The sequence below is a fragment of the Lepidochelys kempii genome, chromosome 1, assembly GCF_965140285.1.
Source record: "Lepidochelys kempii isolate rLepKem1 chromosome 1, rLepKem1.hap1, whole genome shotgun sequence".
Lineage (NCBI taxonomy): Eukaryota > Metazoa > Chordata > Testudines > Cheloniidae > Lepidochelys > Lepidochelys kempii.
The window spans coordinates 281,262,096-281,288,268 of record NC_136380.1 but is presented as its reverse complement, the minus strand read 5'-3'; the positions used below and the strand labels follow the sequence as shown (position 1 = coordinate 281,288,268).

The window sequence follows — 26,173 nt, the reverse complement described above, 5'->3', positions numbered from 1 at the left end:
TAAATAATGTTTTGTTTGTATAATGTAAAAAAGTCATAGGCTCTTTCAACTGGGCTAGAAGGAGAGCATGATGCAAATTCCCCTCACCATCACATACACACACCCAGCCCCTACCAAATATGTCATTGCCTTAAACCAGGCAGACTTCCTGTGGAGTGCCTCTAAGATAGGGAAGGGGAGCTATACAGCTCTTGTGCTGCCTTCTCCAGATGTGTTAACTTCTGTTCCTTTCTTCCTGCATTATGGGAGGGGTGCATTGGGCTTAAATTATATAAACAAAACACTACTCAGCCATGTAGGACCTGATGCTGCATTCCTTGTGCACACAAAACTCCCATTGACTTCATTGTGCATGTGTGGGTGTGCCAAGGATGCAGTATTCGGTCCGTAAAATTATTGGCACCGAGATAGCTTTCTTTTAGCTCACTAAATAAATGACATATAGAAAGTTGTTGAGGTCTTTGGATCTGGGGACAGAACAGCAGTTTTTATGGACACACTGGAAGTTGGTGTGTGATTTTGGGTCTGAAATCTGTCAATTACCACATTTCCCCAAGAGCATAGCTAGATCTCTTGGGCTAAATTATAATGGTTCCTCCATGGTGCATTAGATGGGTGCAAATAGCCCCTTCCTTTACCCTCCCTCCCCCCTTCCCACCATCATGGCCTAACACACCTCTACAAGAAGCAGTCACACTTTGGCTACTAGAACTGGGGAGTACAAAGGGGAGTTGTCTAGGACTGATAGGACAAAAGGGTGTGTATTTGAACTGAACAGGGGCAGTGTCATAGCCTTCCCCTGGAAAACACCACTAGGGAAGTGTTGGGTATGGAAAAGCAGACTATACTTTTTTTTTCCTGAAGGTGTACTAAGACTCACTGCTCACTGTACTTCCAAAGGCAGCTGGGGAAGAATGACTTCCAGAGTTGTCATGCCCTCGTCCACTACCGCTAGTGTGTGACCCCTCCTTTCCCCTTCCCCCAAAGCTAGATACCATAATCTACACCTTATACGTTAATACATCTTTCATTAAGCATGCTAAATAAAAACAGGCACATAGTTATGGACTATATTGCCATTTATTAAGGCTTTTATATAACAATTGTAATCCTGTTAGTCTGTACTGGCCGAACTGTGGTGTATAAAGTGTAGATTAGGATTCACCTTTGCACCTGGAGTGGTACCTTTGACCAATGAAAGGGAAAGATTAACGTGACATTATTATTTATAGAATTTAACATTTTCCATTTGGCAATTCTGAGAAACTTTGACACCCTGTGATTTACATGCAGTAATAATGTAATTTAGGCAGGAAAGAACCTTATTCCTTTTATATCCATTATTTATATTTTGAACAGCTAAATTTACATCTAGAACTGCCTCCATTTCCCTTTGGAACCTCTGAGTAGCACTTTATGTTCTATTAAACATTAGACAGAGGACAGGTCTAATTAAAAGTTAAAGAAATGTGCTTCTGTTAATTGAATTTGTGGTACAGTTACATTTTGCAGACCCATGTTAATCAAAGCTCCAGTTCAGAGTGGACGGAGCTGGGGAATTAAGTTGACTGTTATTTTTCCTCACCTGAAAACGCCAATAAAATCTGCTCTGTAAAAAGCAAAAGAACTCAATTATGGCGAATTTTATTTGCATTTATTTGATTAGATGTTACTGCACAGGAACTCCTCACCGCTGTCGGGTTGGAAAGCGCCCACCCAGAAGGCAATTAAAAAAAAAAAAGTATGAAAAAGGGGCCAGAGAAATGAACAAGTTCACCAGCTCAGTTGGCTGCTGGAAAGCAGCCGCCGCCTCCTGGGCTCGGTTTCTGATTCAGCATCTTTGCTCTTTTACTTGCACTAGTGCCTGTGGTTCCTGCTCACCTCTGTGCCCCATCTCCTGCTTCTCCCTTACTGTGCCCCTCTTTGGGGTGGGTCACTGCCATACGATGAATTGCCTGAAGTCCCAGGGGGCGGGGCGACTCTCTTTCCAGCGCGCGGCTTGCGGCACTGCTTGGGGGGTCCTCACTTCGCCGGCCCAGAGCACGGGTTCGATGTCCTTGATTGTCATTCGCAGGGAACTCCCGGCCCCCTGCCCGCTGGGGGGGACAGAGACTAACAGATCTCTGGGATGGGCGATGCCGGCTGAGCGGGTCCGCCTATTATTGGCGCAGCCTGATTGGATAGCGCAGGCAGAGCCCCCCCCCCGCCTCTCGGCCAATCAGGCAGCCCGGGCTGCGGGAGGATGGGCTGCCTCTCACTGGAGGGATTCCTGGAGAAGCTGCAGTGTGGTGATGCTCGGCAAGCTGCACGGCCCCCAGTGTCTCTCCTCCTCCCAGCCAGCAGCTGAAACTTGACACCCAACACAAAGCGAGCCCCACTGAGAGCAGGGGGCTATACAAACCTGCCGGTGGATGTGGGAAGGCTGCCACACACACACACACACACACCCCTTTTTGTATTGCCGTCTCCTCCCATGAGAGGCAGAGAGAGCGTGTGTGGCTCCTACTAGACAAGGAGGCGAGAGCACTGAAGGGCAAACCGACTCCTCCTGCCCTGGTTGCCAGGTAAGGCAGTGGTGTTAGTGCTTCTGCTGGATCTGTCTGCAATGTTTGCTGTCTTGCAGTGACTTGGATTTTGTGGTTACCGGGGGGGGATGAAGAGATGCACAGAGAAAGAGAGAGGGAGACCCAGGTGGTCTATTGTGTGGGCGGTGATGAGCGCGCACATGTTCCTGTTAACAGATGCTGGAAAACAGTTTGGCCGGTGTCTCCGGATTTGAACGCTGGGTTGAATTCTGGATTGGCAATCCCCACCCACCCAGTGTTCTCCCTTCTCGGAGAAGGCTGCTTTCCAGTCAACTGGAAGGTGGCATGGGACGAAATGGGGAAATGGGAGGGGTGGGATTCTGCAGGCGAAAGGAAACTGAAGGTAAAAAAACCCTGAACCTAAAGCAATCAAACTGCTTACAAGCGAGTAATCAAATCCTCGAGCTCTAGCTGTGGGAGAGGAAAAGCAGCTTGACTTTACTCGTCTTCCAAGTGGATCTGTCTTTCACTTGACTTATTCAGCTGGAAATAGATACATTTAATCGTTGGTTTTAAGCATCAATCACCTGACTTCTCATTTCTTCTTTGACCCCCTCTTGCATGATTGTTTGACACTGAAAAAGAGTTTCAATACCAAAAAACTTGCAATCTCAGTTAACAAAATACAGAAGGATTCGTTTCCAAGATTTGCTTGCAATCTTTGGACAGATAGTGTTCTTATGAAGACTTGTTGTTTGAAACACTGGTGTTGTTCTCAAAGCACTGTTCCCTGGAGGATCTGCTTTTCTGGTGGTAGAGGACTAAATGAATCCTCTTTGTATTGAAGTTTTAAAAAAACAAACAAACCCTTAATTAAATACCATGACACTTGCTTCCCTTTCTTAGAAAAAACTGACAAATTAATTTTCTTTAGATTTTTCGTATAATTACATCTTTCTACCTTCTCTTTTCCTGCTCTTTATACTCCTCTTTTGCCTTGTTTTCTAATATGTTACAGTCTGTATATTGTGGCACAGAGGGTGCTAATATGGGTTCAAAACTGTGTTTAAAAGTTAAATGTGTTGGTTTAGGCACCTATCATGTTACAAAAAGTTTAGGGAGTATAGTCAAAAAGTGGCACAAATATTTAATAATTTTTTCACAGAAAATGGTGCTTCTTTTTTGTTTTAAGTCTGTTAAAATGAAGACCTCAAACAACTACAAGCTTCTAGCCCTGAGCAGAGTAAGTAAATTAAATGTACTCATTGGAATGAGCCTTTATGGCAGTTTTAACAATGTGTAATTCAATCATCACTGATACAAGCTGCCTTTTACTATTATTCATCAGACCCAGCTGAGTGATTTCTGTCAGCTGGGAAGTGGTAGAGAGCAATCTCTAGGTAAATGTAACTGGAAAGCTTTCCAAGTGGAGTCCTAAATGAGCACAGAAAAGCACTTGGCCACAATCTGCAGACAGATGTTAGTATCCAAATAAATCTTTTCCTTTGATTGTCAGGGGGGAAGTCAAGTCTTATTTTTCTTAATATCTATTTGTGAGTGAAGAAGAGGGATCTCTGTGCTTAGATGACTATGACCTTGTACGGTTAATGTAAAATGCAGTATTTAAATAGTATTTCCCTATCTTTCAAATTCTGTATTTTCTATACAAAGGTCAGTACAGTAATTTTAGACACTCGTGTGTTGTCGCCTGCAACCAGACCCTCATTCTGTCAACTACATATTGACCGTCTGAACAGATATCCTACTTTGCCATCCATGTTTCATGTTCATCTTTCTTATGCATTTTAAAAAGCACTTTTTCATCTGTAAGAGTTATTTCTTCTTCAAAACTAGACACTACCAGCAGTTGTAGACCTGAGAGGAGACTTTCTCCCTTGTGGAGTGGCATCCAGAATTACATAAATGTAATTATTTTAGGGGTGATCTCATACCAATATTTAAAAACACAATACTTATAACCTTCCTGCTCTTTTAAGAAATGATAGATTTGGCTACAATGACAAATGGGCGATAAATTAATTTGCCTTTTAGTATGGTGTATGTATGTAGAAATTAATAAGCATTAGTCATGATAAAATGGACAGATGGGAAAAGTATAGGAAAATTCCTTTATATTCCTTCCTGATATGGTCAGAATAGTATTTTCTTGTCTTTGTTGGAAAAAAATAAAACTTGACCTGGCTTTATGTCTGTGAGACATTTTTTCTCTCCAAGTTTTTGCAGTTGAGGTTCTATTAGTAGTGTCCAAAGGGAAGATGCCTCAATATGGTATGTTACTTGACTTGTGATGTAGTTGCTCAAAATTTGAATACATACTGTTCATAGATTGAAAAGTATGTAGCTTGAAAACTATATAGCTTAAAAACATAGTGCAGACAGTGTGAGTGAAAAGAGATAATTTTAAAAAGAACCACAGGGCAGAGGATAATGACATACTGTAGGAAATTATCGCACTACTGCACTTGCAAAAGCATGAAATGTCCTAGTGTAGCCATTTCATACAAACCCAATTTTCCCTCACATTAAGAGTGCCTAAGTGAGCCTTATTAATGTTTGATGCAAAAGATGCTAAATCTATTTTCAAGTCTTTATGCTGGAATTTTAAGCATTAGCCCATAGATCAACAGTAGTTGTTTGCTTTTCTATGCATACGTATAAAAATAGTTGTTTACAATGTATAACATTGTGTAAATGAAATATAGGAAACTCCATATGAGATCATGCCAATTCATCCTGCCAATAAATCATGGCTACAGAATAATATTTGGTTTATAATACAAAAATGTATTGTGCCTTATTCTTAATGTAAACCAAATATCTGGAAAACACTTACTGTTTTAGATTGGCTTGATAGTTTTATGGATGTAAGAGACCTGGAAAAAAAAATCTGTATTTGTCCAATTACCATAAAGAAACTATAAACATAAACTCAGGGGTTTTTTTCATGATCTTTTGACAGGTTCACAATTGGTATATTATATATATTATAGCGAGGGTCTTAACACAAGTTTTTCGAGCCATTCACCCTTCTGGAAATCAAAGTTAATTGATGATGCCTCAGGTGAAACAGCAGCTCTTATTTGTCATACTGTGTCTTGTCTATACAACAGTATATAGGATGTTACAGTTTAGGAGAGCCTGGTATATAGAATGGTAAAGATGATAGTGCATCCTTATGACATTACCTGTTGTGTGAGAGACACCAAACTTCACAATAATATTGTAAAGGGCAAGCAAAGATTTCCCAATGTTCTCAAATAAAAACATGGAAGCATCATTATTTATAGATTCCATGTTCTTCTCAAATCTGCTTATGCAGCGTATCTCCATATTCAATTTTACAAAGAAAAATATCTGATCACTTTTTGGGTTACTTTGATCCTCTACAGGATATGTTTGTTTTAAACATTATTCTGTATCTTGGAAGAGCTTAATTAGAAATACACATAAGGGAAGCTTGCTAGCCAACTATAAATTTGTATTTACCAGTGACATTTACAAAATATACTTCAGGTTAAAATAAAAGCATTTGTCAAACTGAATAAACAAATCATTATGTTAACAAATATTTTCAGAATCTTTATGTATGAAAGTCCTCTTCGCTACATTGGCTTTACTCATTTGTGATACACTCCAATCAAAGAGAGAGGATTACAAAATGCTGGACATAATATTGTATCTTTTACAAAAAATAACAGAGTAGTGGGGAGTTCAACACTAAAAAGAAGACATCTGTATAGGTTTTAGTGGTTCTTTGGATGAAAGACTAAGAACAGCTAGAGACAATGCTAATATGCTGTCTGTCTAAATCTTTCTCTTTACTCAGGATTTATGTGGATTTGAAGAGAGGTTGTTTATATAAACAATGAGCGAAAAACTTGCCCAGTCAAACAAAATGGAAATCTACAATTAGACATTTTTGTTCTAAAGAAGAACGTATTTTTGTATGCAAGACTTTTGATTGATAGTATGAGACCGGCTGTGATAAAACTGTTTTCTAATACTTTTATCAGCTGTTGCTATCAAAATGTTTTTTATATTAAGCTCTTATTTATTCAAGGGATTTAATGAGTAGGCTATTGTCAGTTTTATGGATTTTCAGTTTTTTGGTTTATTAAAAATCCTTACCAAAGAGTTTAGTATTTTCTTAATTTGTTTTTATTTGTCTTTGGGAACTCCCCCAAAACTGATTGCATTTAATATCTCCTTTTCTTTCTAGAGGGAGTGGAGCCTCCCTCTTTAAGATTCTGAAACATTTGCTATGTCAAGATATCACTTTCTCTTTCAGCCAATTAGCTATTACCTAATATAAGTATTAATGTTAAGCAGTGGTTAATTGTAACATTTAATATAAAATCTCTTAGTTAACTGCGATTTAAAAATAATTATGATTACTTAACTATCTGAAGGGTAAATTTCTAATGACTCTTCAAGATATATAGGTAAGCACAATTTTATTGTGGTGTGCCTACATAGAACTGGTGATGCATTTTGTCTGTTCACTGCTGATTTAACAGAGTTTGTTATAATGCTGTTTACCTATTCTGTTTGACACTTTTTGTCTGAAGAAATGATTTTATTGCAGTGAGGGTGAAATTCAATTCCCCAGTGTAATGTGGGGGAGGTAGGGAGACAAAATCTACCACTATCCAACCTGAATCCAAGCCATAAATCTGCAGCAAAGAACCTCATCCCTGTCACTTGGTGGCTGACCCTTTAAGGGGTGATAGGTCCAGTCCCAACCTGTGATGCAGTTTGTGACACACTTAGCTCACCTCCCCAGGTGTTTTTTGTTTTGTTTTGTTTTGTTTTTTAAAGCAAAGCTCATGACAAGCAGGTCATATGGCTAAAATCAAGCCTTCTGGGGTGGCTACAAAAACAGAAGCCTCTACACAGTGGATGGATCTTGTAGGTCTGTAATATGCTTACATCCAACAACACTCCTCATGCCAGGCTTTGAAAGGCCAGTTTGGATACCCCTTCTTTAGTATGCAGACTCATCCCAAAAAGCTGCTACATCAAGGGTCCTCTTCTAAACAAACCCAATGGCGATCTTGTGTTATGTGGATGGCATTGTCCCGGAACTCTGAACCAAAAGGAATTTCATTTTGCAGGCATTACCTTGCTCCAGGGTAACTTTATCTTGTATGCATCACCTTCCAGACCCTCTGTGTTTGGAAATAATATTTACATACACCATGCCATAGATTGTTGCCACTGTTTATAAGTGAGTGCTTTTCATTTTCAATAAACTGTCTTAGTGAATTGGCAAGAAAGGATGGTTGGAAGGGGCTCTTCTCCTCTGGGTGTGTCACTGAGTTGTAGAAGATGGGAAATTAGGTGGCTCAGGCCTAATTGAAAAGATGCTTATTGGGGTGGGTGAAACAAAATCAATCTTGTAGATTTCTTGTGCCTGAAATTAAAAAAATATATTTCTATTTGAAGGGTCCAAGTTTTTAACTAAACATACATTTGGTAAGCACAGGAACAAAGCTATTGCTTTTGGTATAAATCTACAAATTGATCACCTTTTTATTCTCTTACACTTGCACTTTACCATAGCAGTTTCCTGTTTAATAATAATCAGGGTACACATCATGAATTTGTTTCTCACTTTGATCTTTCTGAGTACCTGATGGTTAAAGCAGAGAGACAAGGGGAACATGTTCAGGTGACCTTGGCAGAGGTCAAGTACATCTTCATGTTATACTAGAATTGCTTAAAGCTATGAGCAATCTGATGTGTATTACTTTTATTTTTATAAACAGTTGCAAAATGGGATTGGAATGAGGTTTTATATATTAATGTGTATTAAAATTTAGTACCATTTAAACATGTTGGGATAAGTGCTAAAACAGAAGCACTCCAAGAAAAATCAGCTGGGACAAAATAAGCTTGCAGGCATCTAATCTAACTCTATGCACTGTTGCATTTGTTGTTTTCAAAATTTATATCCACTTTTACTGACCTTGACAATGACTTACAATTTATAATTACAACTTACAATTAATACATGATCTTCAAAGGTTGAATTTACCACTTGTACATTAATTAAGATAACTGTTAGCTGGTTACACATGAAAATTAATTTACTCTTTATAAATGTGGACAGAAATCCTGTATCTTTAAAGGTAAATAAGGCCTAGAACGTCTATGAAAATCAGCAGTGTCTAAGAAAATAGTGACACTAAATATTTCTAGCTCGCAATCGGGCAGCTACAAGAAGTTGGAATCTTAAATTGATCACTGTTTACTCAAATGTCAGCTGGCTTCCAAAGCAATAAACTGCCAAGTGTTTACTAAAGGTGATGAATCAGATTCCTGGAGGAATAATTGAGACTGTCTACTCTGACTGTTCTTGAAGGATTCAAACCTATCCTTAAAGCCAAAATTTATTTCTGCCTTTCTGACTAACTTGTGGACCTCTTTATCCATCAATTGGATTCTAAAATGCATGTATCACATCTTGGCGAGATGAAAGATAATCAGTGCTAGCATAATGAAACACGACGGTGCCCCTCCAGTTAAGGCTCTATTGGAATTCCCTTTTTAAAATATCAACATGAGTTTTGCGTAGCATATAACTAATCAATTTGCATTTTTATTAGGCTGAAATTTGGCTCTAAGCAATGGCTTTTTTTATTCAAATAATTTTTTGGTTTTTAAAAAGACATAAAACAGTTCAGCAGTCTTAAGGGCTCATTTCAGAGCTACCAGGGCAAATTCTTTGCTGTAAATTGACTCAACTTACGTGCACACTATGTGGTGCTCTCCCTCTCACACCGCAGTTTCACTACAGTGGATACCTTCCTGAGATGAACTAAAGCCATCTCCTCTGAGGAACTCCTTGTGTACAATTTGCAGTGTGTTAGCCTTGTAGGTTCTCAAGCAGATGAAAGAGTGTAAAGTTAAGGAGATCTGTTGCTGATGCACTAGAGTAGAAGGAAGGGCTCAACATGAGTATGTAGAAAGTAGTGAGCCTTGTTGAAGGTAGAACTTTTTGTGTGATAGTGTAAAAGGTTGTGCACGTTTGTTCCCTCCACTAGACCAAACATTTTCTACCACACAGGTGGTTCTGAGGATAAATTATTGTGCTCAGATACTACAATGATGGGGCAATACAAGTATCTAGAAACAAGTGGGCATGCAAAATGTTGGGTGTAACTAGGGAAGGACTGGACAAAAGCCATGATACTACTAGGGCTGTATAAATGAAGTTGCTTTAAGCAGGCTTAGTGGTAATTATGCTGTTCAAATTCTCAGTACAATTTCTGGGACAGCTATGATGCCAATAATGTTAAAATTCTAACACAACTCAAATGTTTCCATTGAAATATCCTTAAGGGTCAGATTTAAGCTGTTTAGGCAAGGGCATTTTAATTTAAAACTGTTCCGTCTTCAGTCTGATTGTGCTTTTGTGTCTTCATGAGGCTATTGCACATATGATTGGACTGCCCACTTTACCATCTGAAAGTATAATGGGGCTTGGTGAAGTTAAAGATAATGGGCTATGTTCAGTCCCTCCCTATGTGGGTGTATAAGGAGTGGGGGAAACGTGTACAGTATTCAAGAGTAGCTGCAAAAATCTGTGCCTATGGTGTTGGGGTAAATGATGTATGTCCTAACACTATCTGCCAGAGTGAGAATGTTGCTACAACGGGGCTAACAACATGAAATAAGCAAATTCACCGCAAGGTCAGCCAGAATCCTGGGAAATGTGTACATAGCCATTTACAATAAGTGCAAGCTGCCAGCAATAGCAGCAAGTGAGTTGCTCAGAGGACCAGGTAAAGTAGCAAGCACCCTGTAGCGCATACAGGCAGCCTTGAAATGGAAGCCTGCACTGATGGAAGGTTTCTTGTTGCAAAACCGGTTGCTGTCCCATATTGCGTTGCGTTTGTGCAGGATTTGGTGCTTTGTGGCAACTCAGCTCTGAACGTCCTTGCTTTTGTGCATTTAAGTCTCATCTTTTTCTTTTCTTTTCTTTTTTTTTTTTTAAAGCATAGTTCTATAAAATGTAATTTCCTTTCACAGGAGAAGTTTAATTCCATCTTCTAAATTTTAATTTAGATTTCAAAGCACCAGTGAATAAGCCACGTGCATGATGAAGAAAGTTGCACAAAACAAATCATCCACTGTCAATCATAATTTAGAAACACGGGTCTAAAAGCCTTAACCGGATATTACTTTTCTTTATATCCCATCTCTTGTTCTGCTTTCAAGGGCGCAACAAATGATTGAGAAGATCGGTTTGAAAATGCACTCCCAGTTGTTTGACAAACATTATAAAATATAGTGGGCAAATGCATGAAAAGGAGAAGTAGGAGAGGATGGTACTTAAATTGTCCTCGTCCTCATATTAAAACTATGTGAGTTTATAATGGTGGGTTGCAATCAGTGGCAGTAGTTTCAGAAAGTAAAAATATTCCATATCAGGAAGAGGCAGCATTTATGCCGATTGTAAACCTTTCAGAACAGGGACCATCATTTTAGTTGTGTTCATATAGTGCCTAGCACATTGGGACCCTGATCCCTGACTGGGGACTCTACCTGTTGTCGCAATACAAATATTAATGTGCCCATGTGCTCTAAAGGTGCTATCATTTATGGTACCTGCAGATAAATGAACACTTTAAACAGTAGATTGCCATCACCATAACAACCATCTTCATCATTATATTATGGATCCTGATTGTGCTTTTTAACTAGTGAACAGCTAGATATACAGGAATTGGTAATAATAAAAGTGATAATGGGGAACAGATACAGTAGGAAATTGGGATACTGGATTTATTAACTACAATTAGAAACTTATCTGTTTGGTTACCCAGTATACCAGCTTCCTAGTATAACCAATAAATCCATTTTCTAGTTTATAAGCAGCACAAGTTTCCCATTATGCCAGTTTCCCAGTATGTTGCTTCACCAGTTTCCAGTGTAATCCCAGTTACTTGTTTGCTTATTTTAAGATAACTAGTATACACATAGCGCCACATTCTCAACTGAGATCTGGCTCCTTTGCACTATAGAGAACACAACGGGGCTGGATTTTGTCTGTAAACGGCCAGCAAGGAATTTAAATAGGCTGTAAATGGCAAGCTGATGAGGTGGCTCCTGCTTCAGCAGCTCCTACGGTCTCTGGTGTTGGAAAGGGAGGGGACATGTCAGGGACATAGCATGTGCCTATCTTCTACTAGCAGAGGATCCATTAGAGGCCGTGCTCTGGCATAAATTAGAGTAGTCCCTAGTTGTCATCAGGGCTGGTGCACTTTTTGTCCTCTTACTGTACGTGCTGCCCACAACCCTGTCTATGTTGGTAGCCGCCTATAAGGTGGTCCCCATAAAAGCAATATCTGACAGCTTCACATCACATTAATAAATGTCCTGTTGAAGTAGGGACTTATAAACCCTCTTTTATGAATGCGGGGGAGGGAAACAGGCACAGAGCGTTGAAGTGATTTATCCAAGGTCATTCTGGAAGTGTGGCAGAGTTAAACCCAGATCTCCTGAGTCCCAGGTCGTGGTCTTAGCCACATCACTGAGGGAAGTAGAAGGCGGCCCACGGCGATAGAGCTAGCACATGAAAGGCTCAGTAGCATTGTAAACTAAATGATTTTTCTTTCAAACTCATTATGCACAATATAATTAAGTGGGTTTTGTTTTTTGTGTGTGTGCGCGTTTTAATAATGGAGGTGTCGAGCTAAGAAATGGTTAAAATAAAAGCAATCATACATTTATTTACTTTGCTGGAGTTTAGATGATGATTGTATTTCCTTAAAGGTTATACGTACCCCCACCACTGGCAGAGGATGTCATTGCAATATCTTGACAGGATAAGGGAGTAGCTAGTTAAAAATAAACCACATTATTCCGAGCTTAGAGTTTGTGCGCAGTTTTGCCTTATTATAAAGGAATTGATGTGTGGGTATGCTAAATCCCTGCAGAGCTGTCAAGAAAGAACAAACTTTCTATGCTTGAGCAGGATTTTGAATGGTAGTTAAAACTTTACTATTGGCTACTTAGAAAGCTGTAAAGTTAAGAGCTAGTAAAACTTTAAATGAAGACCTAGCACAGTACTTTTGGGGGAAAAAAAATAAAAGTTTTCTTTATGTCCTGAATGTGATGGGGCAATGGTTAAAGATAAAAGGCTAGATTTTTGTCTACCTGTCTACAAGTATTCAATAGGGAAAGGGTGAAAAGAACTCTTCTCCCGTCTTATTGCTCTTGCACAAGGGCTATCAATAACTCTGATTCTTTTTGCTGATACAGACTAACACGGCTACCCCTCTGAAACCTGTGATTCCTGAAGCATTCTCCAATGCACACTGAAGTCCATGGGAAAATTGCTATGGTCTTCATTAAGCTTTGGATCAGGCGCATCATGTTGAAGGAACCAAGGAGTTCCGCACCAACGGTAGTGCCAGAAATATCACAGTGGGTGAGAATGATGAGAGTGGAGCCATGGCTTCTTCTCTCTACAGTCTACAATGTTGGTCTAAGTTTACTAAGCAGTTATGGCTTTTGAGCTATATATACAAAATACCTTAAATGTTTTTTATTATTTGTCTGTAGAAACTTGTTCAGAAGATCTGGGTAGCTTGTGACCCCCTCAAAGTCATGGCATCACAATTCTTTAAATGGGAACAGTATGTGATGTTAAAGCCTCAGGGTGTGAAAACACGTTTTCAGTGTAGTGCTGGAAAATATGCAGGGGAAAAGAACTCTGCTATATAAAGATAAAAGAGAAGCTGGCAACGTGGAAAATAAGATATGATGTATATTTTAACTTACGAAGGTTTTTTTTAAAAAAAAATCTGAGACTGGCTGTTTCACAGTATTGTATATTGCAGAAAGTATATTTTTACATCAGTTCTAAAGAGGAGTGTTAAGTTAGAACAGTCTAGGAAGAGAAATTCAATACAGCATGTGAAAAATCAGATCACAGCAAAATGGTCGTCCTTGCTGATATCTTTTGGCACTAAAATTTATCACTCATTTCCATCCTCCTTCAAATTAACAGCTAAATGTGATGTATTGGTAGTTGATTTCTGGCTTATAAAGGTTAATTTAACTATATTTAAATGCAAAATAGTGGGTCTACAACTGATTTCTCTAAGTATGGAAATTCTCATGTATCTGGTTTCTCTCCCTCTCCTACTTTCCCCTCTGTATTTTGATATGCATTCATATGAAAGAGGCCAATTATACTTTGACCGTAGTATAAATAATGCAAAAGTTGTTGCCGCCAGTAGAGAAAAAATTTTTTTTAAAAACCCTGTGCCCAAACACAAGTTCAGATGTTGAGAATGGGATTAAAAGGACCTTTTAAAAAAGTTTTCATTTTCTTTATCGCCTGTTAAAATACAGTGAAACACAAGCTTAACAATTTTAGCTTATGCTGTGTCTTTTTTTTTTTCTTGGTCTGAGTATTTAATTTGATGATGAAATCCCAGATCATCATCTATGAGAACCGTGCGCTCAAGAGCATCTTCCATGCATTGACCACCTCCTGTGATGCCTCTGTAACATTGCCCTCCTACCTTCTCTAGAGCCTGTGGAAGACAGTGCACCTTCATCAGCAGTCAATGTTGAGAGAGAAATATGTGTCTTCCAGTAAACAATTGTCCTTCTCTGGCCCTGTGGAGAATACCTAGAAAAAATTAATACAACCAGGAACTGTTAGTTTTCGGTGGTTATATATAGCTATTTTCAAGGGTCTGCTGTTTGTCAGAGGGAGTTCTTGATAGCACGACTTCAACAGAACCATGCTGCAGATTACTGGGGGTTGGGGATAGAGCAGGTACAGAGGCCCAGAGCTTCTGTGAAGGTGGTCCTAGCCTCATATAGATCCCATAGTATTTGTATGGCTTCTTGGTGGGGCCTGCAGCCTTTTTTTTTTTTTCCCCCTCTTCTTCTTCCTTCAAGGAAGCAAAATCCTGACCCTATGGAACAATGTGGACAGTCTCCATGTATAGAGCAAGAGTGACATTTCCTCCCAAGCGATTTCTCCCTTGGGTTTCATTTTGTGGGAGAGTGATCTGGCTTGAAATTTGACACAATCTATACATTAACATGCAGTGGGGCTTATCAACCTCTGTAAATCGGCTTATAAAAATCACCTGTGAATTTTACTGGACCATGTGTCTGCGTCTTCCATGGTGCCTCCTTTTGCAGAATCAGCATTGGCTTAAGAACTGACTTCACATAATTACTTGTTCTGTTTTCAAAAAGTGGTGCTGTTAAAGGTAAAAGGACCTTTTATAATGGGAAGATAAATAAAATACTGCATCTTCACTGGGCCTTAAAACAGGAATAATGAGATAAGCAAGTATCTTTCTCTTTTTCTTTTTTTTTTTTTAAACAGGGAACTCAAATTTATGCTTTTCCTCTTTATCTTGCAGCTTTCATGATTGAGCTGCTTCCTTCCAGATGGTGCCTATGTGTGCAAGGACTGGGATACACATAGCTCAATCTGTTCAGCTGCAGGCCTCTGCCATCAAAGGGAGCCCTAGGTACTGGATGTGCTAGTCTTTTCAGAGTGGTTCAAGAGCCCATCTCTTAGCAAACAACATTCTAATTTATAACGCTTTTATTTCCAGCTAAAAGGCTTTGGAGTAGTTCTTTTCATAGTTGATGATGATAATCCCGTTACAGGATTCAGCTGATAAGAAATGCAAAAATCCAGAGACATCAACCACCTGTCTGCAGAGGGCGAATTAATTATCGTTTCCAAACATGTTCATGCCGCCACAGAACTGTGACCTAGCATTCTGAGTTTGTTCCAGGCCTTGGTTTGTTAGTGGCCAACTTCTGTTCATTGTGTTGCTGCTGAAATGTCTGAAATGTTCAAAAACATAGCATCGTATTGGAGGAAATGCCAGAAAGAATGTTTAAATGGTTGTAAATTTGGCAAGGGACTTATACCAAAAACCCAAAGGGGTGATGAGTTGTGATCTGAAAACAAAAACTCAACATGCTTGGCCACAGAAATGCTGGTCAATCCTTGCAAAGGACTTAAACAAAAATTACATTTTTGGGAAGCTTCAGTTTTAGTCCCTCATTGTTTATGCCCCTGGCTAGATTATGTCTTACCAGATTGAACATCATTTTTTCTTAGTTTTCTCCGCTCTCTCCCCTTCACCCTCTTGGATTTCCTCCCTGCCCCCCCCTTGAAATGAATACATGTGCAGTAATAAAATTTGATTGCAAGCCAAACAGACAAAACACATTTACCATACTGGAAGGCTCAAAAGGTGCCATGTTCATAATCAAAAAATAACTGTCAATAATACAGTAAACAAGATGATTATGTATCACATTGTTGACCCTGTGTGTTCATTATTGTGATTCAGTCGGTCACTCACATTGCTATTTGACAGTTAAAGAGGGTGAATTTTTCAGTGCTGCTACTATATTCCAACTGGGAGGTTATAAGTTGAAAGTGTGACTGCAGATTGTAGGCAAGCATGGAAACTACATTTTAAGACCCTGATCCTGAAAAGTTCTCTGTGCATATGGACCCTTACACCTACACAGATCCCCATTAAAGTTGGTGGGCTAGTGTGCAAGCAAAACATTCACACAAAACATCTTGCAGAATTGGACCCTAAAGATATTGCCATCAACTGATACAGTATGTGGACTCAATTCCTTCAGCAATGGAAACCTTCATCCATTCCTAGTCATTTTAGACAGAGACACAAAGCAGTTTTTCTGTGCTAAGGATCATGTCAAGTAACACATTATCAATATCTTTGTTTATGAAAGAATACTATAGAGATGAATAGAAAATTATATCCTTGTGTAGAATTCTATGAGACATTTCAAAGAGCCTATGGAGAGAACATCATTCTCTATGACATTCTGTTGGTTACAAATGCCTATTAAATTTGCATAAACCCCTATTGGCTTAATCCCTATTGAACACTCAATCATTGTTTTCTTATTAGAAAACGTTTCAGAAATGTTTGTTCTTCTTAAAACAGAAAAAAACCCCACCCAGATTTATGTATGTTTGTTGCACGTAAGACTATGACTGAGGCTCTTTGGTCTTAGAATTTATTTGCCTGGAAGTTTGTCTGTGTTTAGAAACATACGTTTCTGAATCAAAGATACATTTGCTCTGCCATATTACAGCAGTGCTAAAAATAATAGCTATAAATGTATAAGTTCAGACAGCTATCACGGCAGATAGCTGCAAAAGAACGAAGAAGTCCCATGTGGAAAATATTGTCATTACTCATGTGATCTCAATATTTCCCAGAATGATGAAGGTCATTTTACCGGTATTCAGTATTAAAGAGTCCAAAGAACAGAGCCCTTCTGAATTGTATTTCCTGTTCCTTTAATGGTTGTTTGAAAGAAACGAAAGAGAATTAAAGGATTGCTACTTCTTACTACAGTGAGCAGTAAAACAAAAAGGAAAGCAGTCCTTCAAGTCACTTGGTGACATCTGTGAGCCTTCTGTACATATTCCCCCTCCCCCCCCCCTTTTTTTTTTTTTGGTGGTGGTAGTCAGAATTGATTTCTCTATTTTGCTTTTTGTAAAAACTAAATATATATCCCTGGATTCCCCATCCCACACTTAAAACTACACCATAATACATGTCGTGCTACAATGTTTCCCTCCACAAGTGGGGGAGAGAGGGGTTTATTTTCCTGTCAACAAATGGAGACAAATTATATTCCAGTTTCCCTACATCATAGGACGTAATGATGTATCATACCTTTTTATGTAGGTTGTGCTTCATAGCTTTTGCAATAGATATCCTTGGGTCATACTCCCAAACTCAAGATGTGTTTGGGGGGGAGGGATAGCTCAGTGGTTTGAGCATTGGCCTGCTAAACCCAGGGTTGTGAGTTCAATCCTTGAAGGGGCCATTTAGGGATCGGGGCAAAAATTGGGGATTGGTCCTGCTTTGAGCAGGGGGTTGGACTAGATGACCTCCTGAGGTCCCTTCCAACCCTAACCTTCTATGATTCTATGTGGTCAGTGTGCTACTAGGAATATTTGTTTTTCCGGGGTTTTCTTTCTTTCTTTCTGCCAGAGAAGAAATTATGTAAAATAATCCAAAAAGCATCTGCGGTGAACAGTTTGTTGCTTATACTGCTATAGTTTCAGAAAAGTTGAGTGAGATAAGAACTAATCAATTTTAATGTAATAAGTGATTTGATCTCACTGCACATTCCAGGCAACGATAGGAGCTAGTGCCCTGTAAAAAAGGCTTAGATGAATTAATCTCCTCAATTTCTTCTTGGTAAATGACTCGTGATTTTGAGTATCCAATTTAAAACACCTTTAAAAGGGGCTTATTGTCAACATGTGCTGAGCACACACCCTGTGGAAGTCAGACCCTGCACAAGCTCCACCCACAGGCAATTTTCATTCACGTGTGGCAGAAGCTGAAGTACAATTGGATAAAAGCATTATGACAGTCCTGATATAGGTCAGGAGAAAGTTAGTTATTCTAGCTAATTAAGGGCCTGACCCATTGATGTACATGGAAAGATTCCCATTGACTTTGTAGGCACTGATTCAGGCCTTAAATGTGTAATGGTTCTATCTAAGAGGCATAATTGGGGAACATTTTTTCTCTGCTTCATGGAACTTGCTGTTTTGCCTTGAAAAGTACTGAAATCTGATATCAAATAGGAGTTGGAGAAATTCTGGTTAATCAATTTCAGGCATCGGTTGCCATAGTATACTGATGTTCAAGTGGTGATCAAGGAGCTATCAGTGTTTGTCTCACCCCACCTTCAAGCAGAAAATGTGAAGCCAGATATTATTGACTAATAAAGAGGAGCTTAGAAAGATGCACAAATTCTACTTTTCTGTGAAATAAATGTAATTGATTTCCCTGGGTTCTGACCAGTTAATATGTATGTATTAGCTACAGATCACTCAAGCAATCTGTACTGGTAAGGTGGAAAAAACACTTTAAAGTAATGCATTCATACTTTTAAAATCTAATATTCTTACCTAACAGTGTGCTGGTGAATAGTTTTGTCATTATTCTTATTTGTATCTGATACATTTTTCACTTGATGTTCTACCATTGATTTGCATGCATGATGCTTTGGTTTTACAAACTTGAATGAATTTCTGCATCTCCTAAAACACAAACTGCATATGACATGAAATGTTCCTTAATAGGCTTCTGCAGAGTGCCTTTCAGTACTCAATCAAATGTTTACATGATCACTTAATTGGAAAACAGTCAGAGAAATTTAAGATTCTTTTTTTCTGTCCATAGATATGTGCAAATATCTCAACCCAAAATCTGGAAAAGATGGTGTAAAAAAAAAAGAAAAAAAAAGATGGTGCATGTAGTTGTGCAAAGCTATCTGAAAGGCTGATTTCACCACCTTTCTATTATATATAGAAATGTATAGAATTTTAGACATAACTTAAGTAAATAAAAGAGATTTGACTGAGGATACTAAGGTGTGTGTATTTTTTTCTTTTTAATATTAAGCTTACGTTACCAAGTAAAACTGTTACTAGCACTTGTACCTCTCTTCCTTGTCTCATTGGTGAACTCTGTCCAGCATTGCTACAGATTAGGTTTTTTATTACTGTGGTAGCGTGTAGGAACCCAGTCATGGATCAGGGTTCCATTGTGCTGTAGGAGCTCTTCAAACTCAAAACAAGAATTTTTGCCACAAAGAATTTACAATTCTAGCATACTTATTTCAAACTTAATATAATCTGAGGCCAGCTCTAGATTTGCTAGAGTTACTTAATTTTTTTGTTCTGTTTTGAGGCAGCCAACATGCTTAAGAATATCTAAATATTAACAAAGCCAATTAACAATACATGTTTGCTAAATACAAAAAAGGTGAGTTTAGATAAAATATCCAACCCAAATTCTCCAGGCCTTATCTAGGCAAAATTCCCAATGATTTTGAATAGGCATCAAATAAATCTCTTCTTTCTGTTAACAGTCCCTGAAGTATTTCTCTTTTGCTCCATGTGTTGGCTATCTTGTGCTCTCAACAACTGCTGAGTTTATTTTCTCATTGTCCCTAGCCAATCAGAAGTAAGAATATATTGGCTCCTAGCTGAACCATGTTTTATGGAAGATTTATTATAAAGCCATATATTTTTCCCTAGAATATGCAAGGGTGGGAACCCCCGCCCCAAAATCCATCACTTATGAGAAGATGTAATATTTGTTTTACATTGACGTAATATGTACTAGATGAAATAAACTACAACCCTTTTCACACCTTCATGAGAGAAAATCACTGACTGTTTCATGAAATAAGATCCCTTTGTATTGGAACTATCCACTGTATGTATGTAGATAGGATCATTCTTAAATGTATTCTAGCTAAGGCCCCAATTCAGTAATACATGGAACCACTCCTTACTATTAAACATGTGAATCGTCCCATACGACCTCAGATTAGTTTTCTATTTAGGGATTTTGTCATATACCGCAGTGGGCATACTCGTAAGCTTAAAGTTTCACTTAAGAGCTTTGCTGGATTTGCTGATCCAAAGTCCATTGAAGTTAGTCTACACTAGCCTTTTTGTTAAATTCAGGTTGATTGCTAATTAACTCAAGGTCTTTGAGCTGCATCTGGAGCTGCTCTATGATAATTTATTAATACTGGATGTTAACTTGATTGTGAGGATGTTTGCTATATTGGATAAACTGAATGAAGGGATGTTTAGAAAAGCAGGCATGAAAGACAAGAGTACAGTAGAACCTGAGAGTTAAGAACACCCCAGGAATGGGAATGTTCGTAACTCTGAGCAAAACATTATGGTTGTTCTTTCAAAAGTTTACAACTGAACATTGACTTAATACAGCTTTGAAACTTTACTATACAGCAGAAAAATGCTGCTTTTAACCATCTGAATTTAAATGAAGCAAGCACAGAAACAGTTTCCTTACCTTGTCAAATCTTTTTTTAAACTTTCCCTTTATTTTTTTTAGTAGTTTACATTTAACGCCGTACTTTAGTGTATTATTTTTTTTTTGTCTGTGCTGCTGCCTGATTGCATACTTGTTGTTCCAAATCAGATGTGTGGTTGACCAATCAGTTTGTAACTCTGGTTTTCATAACTCTGAGGTTCTACTGTAGTTCAGGATAGCCACTTCTCAGCAAACACTTGATACTTGTTATGGGACAATGCAAGGACAGGAAAAGGCCTGCAAACACAGAAGATCAAAGGAATTCTGGCAAGTTTAAATGGTACCCTCTATCAAGAGAGGTAGCAGCTGTTCAGAGAAACTAGACTGAGACACGGGCACGCTGGGGGTGTCTGCCGAAGTTAGACCTGCCTAGGTCACCATCAAAGGATGGTAAGACTCTCTAAAACAGTCTACAGGCATGTCTACCTTACGTAAAGTCTTTCCCACCCCCATCCAATGCTTATTTCCTACTGTTAAAATAAATAAATGTCCTACTGTTTTGCTTATTTCCTACTTTTTGTAAGAAGGTTGTTGGGTCGCTATACAGCACTAGTCCCAGACTCCCAAAGGGGAGAATCCTGGGTACCTGAACTCAGTTGGGTTTCCAGGGTAAGCACAATGGATTTGGGCCACTGCAGCCTAGGGTCCAGTCTAAGAGTGGGAGAATTGCAGAATTCCAGCCCATGACAGGTAAAGCTTATGATACAGCATGGCCAGAAGGCAGCAGGAGAGTGATATAGAAGAGATATGCAAGTCCCAGGATGTGGAGAAGCCTTATTCCCTGTAGAGGGAAGAGAGGTTTCTATAGATCAATTAAAAGCACCTGAAACCAATTTGAACACCTGAAGCTAGTTACCTGATTAAAACCCCCCTGCTTCAAGCAGCTAGGGGAAGGAGTTGGAGTAGAGTGAAGTTTGGAGGAGTTGAAGTAGAGGAGAGTTTGGAGAAGTGCCATGGCTGGCTAGAAGACCAAGACTCTAGGTAAAGAAACACCTGGCTTGTGCAGAGAGGGCAGGAATCCCCCCAAGCTGAAGAGCAGGAGAGGGAAGTAGCCCAGGGGAAGGAAGCACTAGTTCAAGTGGCTTACCACTATCCCGAGGGCCCCTGGGCCAGGACCTGGAGTAGTGGGTGGGCCCGGGTCCCTCCCTCTCCACTACCCTTCTCTTGGTTACTAGTGGGACAGTAAATACCCTAGTTCAGGGGCAGGAAACTGTGCCTTAAACCCCCCCCACCGCAAAAGAGGAAGCACGGGACCCATCATAATCGTACCGGCAACTTGCCACAAGCTATAAGGCCTAGCACCTGGTATAAGGGGACACAGATGAAGCTAAACCTGTAACTGTACATTTGTAAGGGCTAGTGTGGTTACCCCCAATGTTTGTATTCTGGAACAAATCCTAGGTAAAGCACAAACATTTTTTCCCTGGAAGAAGCATTTGGAGATTGTCCACACTGGTCTTTACAAATACATTAACTACCTCAAGTTAATTGGTAATCAGTTAACTCAGTGTAAAAGAAGTATAATGTAGATATATCCTCAATGACTATAGTGAGTTCTGGAGTAGACATAAGGTTTTTTTTTTTTTTTAATTGAGTTCTTTTATTTGCCTTCTGTTTTTGCTTTTTTTTTTTCAGCCTGGCAGAGGGAGTCACATTTTCAAGCTATTCTCAATAACCAGGAGAGGTAGAGCCTTTTTGCATTATTTTTAAAAAAAAAAAAAAGAGAGATTCTGGGATAATCATGTGACTTTAAAAGCTGAGACTTTAAGATATTGCAAATATTGTAAGACCTTCAGTAAAATCTTGAGACTGACAATACTGCTGTGACATGATTAAATCCCTAACATAAAACAAATCTCACAATGCATGCTATTAACGTTTAAATGGTAATTCCAGTTAAGAATAGAACATACTGAAAGTGTCTTTGTTACACAGTCACTTATTACATTTTTGATGTTCTAAGAAAACGTCACAAAATCAAGAATTTGTTTTCCTAAATAATCCCTAATGGACAATGATGCTAGGGTAAAAAAAAATTGTTTTAAAACAAGCAATCATAAAACGGTCGATGGCAGGTTTTGTTATTAACCATTGCACTTGTTTACTGAACGTTACTTAAGACTTCTCTACATAAGAGTGATGTGATAAGTAAAGCACACTAACATGCTGCACTTTAGTTGCCCTGTGAAGACCCTTCTGGTGAGCTCTAAAAGGTATCTAGTTTGCATGAACATAGGAATGTTTGAAACAGGACTAAATTAATTATAAAAAGTACCTAGTATGCATGCGCCAGCAGGATCAGCATGGGGCAGTTAAAGCACATGTTAGAATGCTTTTCAAATCACAAACCTCTAGTGCACTTTGCCAGCTCTGTGAAGACAAGCCCTTAGTTCATTAGAAGACCAGTGGCATTCAGCAGGGAAAAGTAAATCGGCAAGAATTTTTTTGTTTGTGTTTGCACCACAAGAGAAGAGTAATTCTCAGCATGTTTTTAATATCCCAAAGACCTAGAAGTCTCTCAATAAACAGGCAAGAATGTTTGCCAGCAATTTCTCTAGAAAGGTGCAGTAAATTGAATTATGTTTAAGGGAGCACTTTTAGAAGTTTAAGAATATTTTTCTTCTCTTTGTATCTTTGGAAAAAATAAAATGAACCGAGATGCAAGTCATCTCATGCTTGACTTTTAAGATGCCTGAAGGTGATGCTCTATCTTCGTACTTGAGAACCAAATTCATTTTTATCTCATTGAGGACTGAAAGTTTTGTTCCGTTGTGGACCATGGAGCAGTATACAAAAGACATTTTTTAACCATATATTTCCTTATGTCAGCTTCATGACTGAGCAGCCAGTAGCTCTTGTGACTTACATTGTTTCTTGTCACAATGTTCATGATTTGAAATGTTAGCTAGCTAGCTTTACTGTCTTGTCTTTTATGATCTACTTGAACCTTACAGATTTAGTGAATCCCTCCAGAACACACACTGAGAATAAACCCGTTTAATAATGTGCTGAGGCTTACTTACGTGATGCGGTTAAAAACGAGGAAATTGTTCAGTTCAACCTACTATGTTAGAACCAAAGTTCACCAATTTCACTGTATAAAGTCAACATAGATTCCAGTGTGTTACTAGAGTGTTACTGTTTTAAAAGGTTTTTTTGGTTTAAATTCAACCTTTTTAAGTTTAGTTTCTAGCTATCTAATTTTATGAATGTGTTGTCTGAAACCTTTCTTTATCAATTTATTCTGAGACAAAAAGCCATCACAGGGAATAGAAATAGTGTTACATTTTATATGAGTTAGAAGCTTGTATATCTCTGTTAGTATAATATAATGTCGAGGGGGGAAATTTACACCTATATTTGGCTCTGGTGCCTGAAAATGTGCAACAGGTAAATTAGTCTGCAGATAGTGAAGAATTGACTAAAAAGAACTGGAAGAATATGCAACTGAAAGTGATCCTGTATGATTGTAGTAAGTGTCAAACAAATAAAGGACAGTTTGCTAACTAGTATTGTAGCATTTCAAGTAGTGTTCTGTTATGGTAATGAGGAAATATTAGTCAAATCACACAATAAGAAAAGAAACCAAAAAACTAAGATTGTAACATGAAAAAGAAATTGGAAAAACAGCAATAAAGGGAGGAGTGAACAAATGGAAAGAAAAAGGAAATATCTTATCTTTAGTAGTAGATAAAACTATTTAAAGGAACCAGTAGCCTGGACAGTAAATGAAAGAGGGGTCTTCTGTATAGGTATCTGAACTAGAGGGTGTAGTCCTGGTGGTAACTGATGGAGATTGTGGTATTAGATGGTTCAGGAGAATGAAACTAGAAGAGGAAACTTTTGAACAAGGTGTTTCCAGAAGTTCTGCCACTTTGTGGGGATCTGCTTCCAGATATGACTTCCAGCAGTGCCTTGCACCAGAAGGTATGGGATTCTCCAAGGTTCCCAATCACCAGAGTGGTCTAAACTGGGGTGCTTAAGAATTTTAGTAGCTCCAACTATGCTAGTTGAAGAGAAAATATGGGTAAAATAATGAAAAAACAGCCAGAACTTTTTTTTGTTTTCTTTTCCTCATGCATAGGTGAGTTATGATGATTCTAACAGACATTATCATGCTGGGTTTTACTGTGATCAGTGAGTACTGGTAGGAAATTTTAATCCTCAGCCAAACGTTCAGATTCAGAATTCTGTGTTCAATTCAGAGTTCTGAATATTCTGTCCAGGAAAGGATTTTTGGCTGTTTTTTTCCCCTTGAAATGATGGATGGGCTCAAGATTCCAAATTCTCTTTGGGTTAAATTCTCTTTGGGTTTCTAGGCCCTGGTCTACACTAGGACTTTAGGTCGAATTTAGCAGCCTTAAATCGATGTAAACCTGCACCCGTCCACACAATGAAGCCCTTTATTTCGACTTAAAGGGCTGTTAAAATCGATTTCCTTACTCCACCCCTGACAAGTGGATTAGCGCTTAAATCGACCTTGCCGGCTCGAATTTGGGGTACTGTGATACAATTCGATGGTATTGGCCTCCGGGAGCTATCCCAGAGTGCTCCATTGTGACCACTCTGGACAGCACTCTCAACTCAGATGCACTGGCCAGGTAGACAGGAAAAGAACCGCGAACTTTTGAATCTCATTTCCTGTTTGGCCAGTGTGGCAAGCTGCAGGTGACCATGCAGAGCTCATCAGCACAGGTGACCATGATGGAGTCCCAGAATCGCAAAAGAGCTCCAGCATGGACCGAACGGGAGGTACGGGATCTGATCGCTGTTTGGGGAGAGGAATCCGTGCTATCAGAACTCCGTTCCAGTTTTCGAAATGCCAAAACCTTTGTCAAAATCTCCCAGGGCATGAAGGACAGAGGCCATAACAGGGACCCGAAGCAGTGCCGCGTGAAACTGAAGGAGCTGAGGCAAGCCTACCAGAAAACCAGAGAGGCGAACGGCCGGTCCGGGTCAGAGCCCCAAACATGCCGCTTCTATGATGAGCTGCATGCCATTTTAGGGGGTTCAGCCACCACTACCCCAGCTGTGTTGTTTGACTCCTTCAATGGAGATGGAGGCAATACGGAAGCAGGTTTTGGGGAGGACGAAGAAGATGATGATGATGATGATGAGATTGTAGATAGCTCACAGCAAGCAAGCGGAGGAACCGGTTTTCCCGACAGCCAGGAACTGTTTCTCACCCTGGACCTGGAGCCAGTACCCTCCGAACCCACCCAAGGCTGCCTCCTGGACCCAGCAGGTGGAGAAGGGACCTCTGGTGAGTGTACCTTTTAAAATACTATACATGGTTTAAAAGCAAGCATGTGAAAGGATTCCTTTGCCCTGGCATTTGCGGTTCTCCTAGATGTACTCCTAAAGCCTTTGCAAAAGGTTTCTGGGGAGGGCAGCCTTATTGCGTCCTTCATGATAGGACACTTTACCACTCCAGGCCAGTAACACGTACTCGGGAATCATTGTAGAACAAAGCATTGCAGTCTGTTTGCTGGCATTCAAACAACATCCGTTCTTTATCTCTCTGTGTTATCCTCAGGAGAGTGAGATATAATTCATGGTCACCTGGTTGAAATAGAGTGTTTTTCTTCAGGGGACACTCAGAGGAGCCCATTCCTGCTGGGCTGTTTGCCTGTGGCTAAACAAAAATGTTCCCCGCTGTTAGCCACAGGGAGGGGGGAAGGTTGAGGGGGTAGCCACGCGGTG

The 26,173-nt window shown here is 39.3% G+C and overlaps 1 protein-coding gene across 4 annotated transcripts in view; it reads left to right on the top strand.

Moving 5' to 3' along the window:
• The first annotated feature begins 2,247 nt into the window (after window positions 1–2,247).
• SYT1 (synaptotagmin 1) overlaps window positions 2,248–26,173 on the top strand; it is a 511,405-nt gene continuing 487,479 nt past the window's right edge. For all 4 annotated transcript variants that reach the window (XM_073327692.2, XM_073327691.2, XM_073327688.2 and 1 more), the window contains exon 1: window positions 2,248–2,564. The gene's annotated coding sequence lies outside the window, so the exon portion shown is untranslated. The remainder of the gene's footprint in view (window positions 2,565–26,173) is intronic.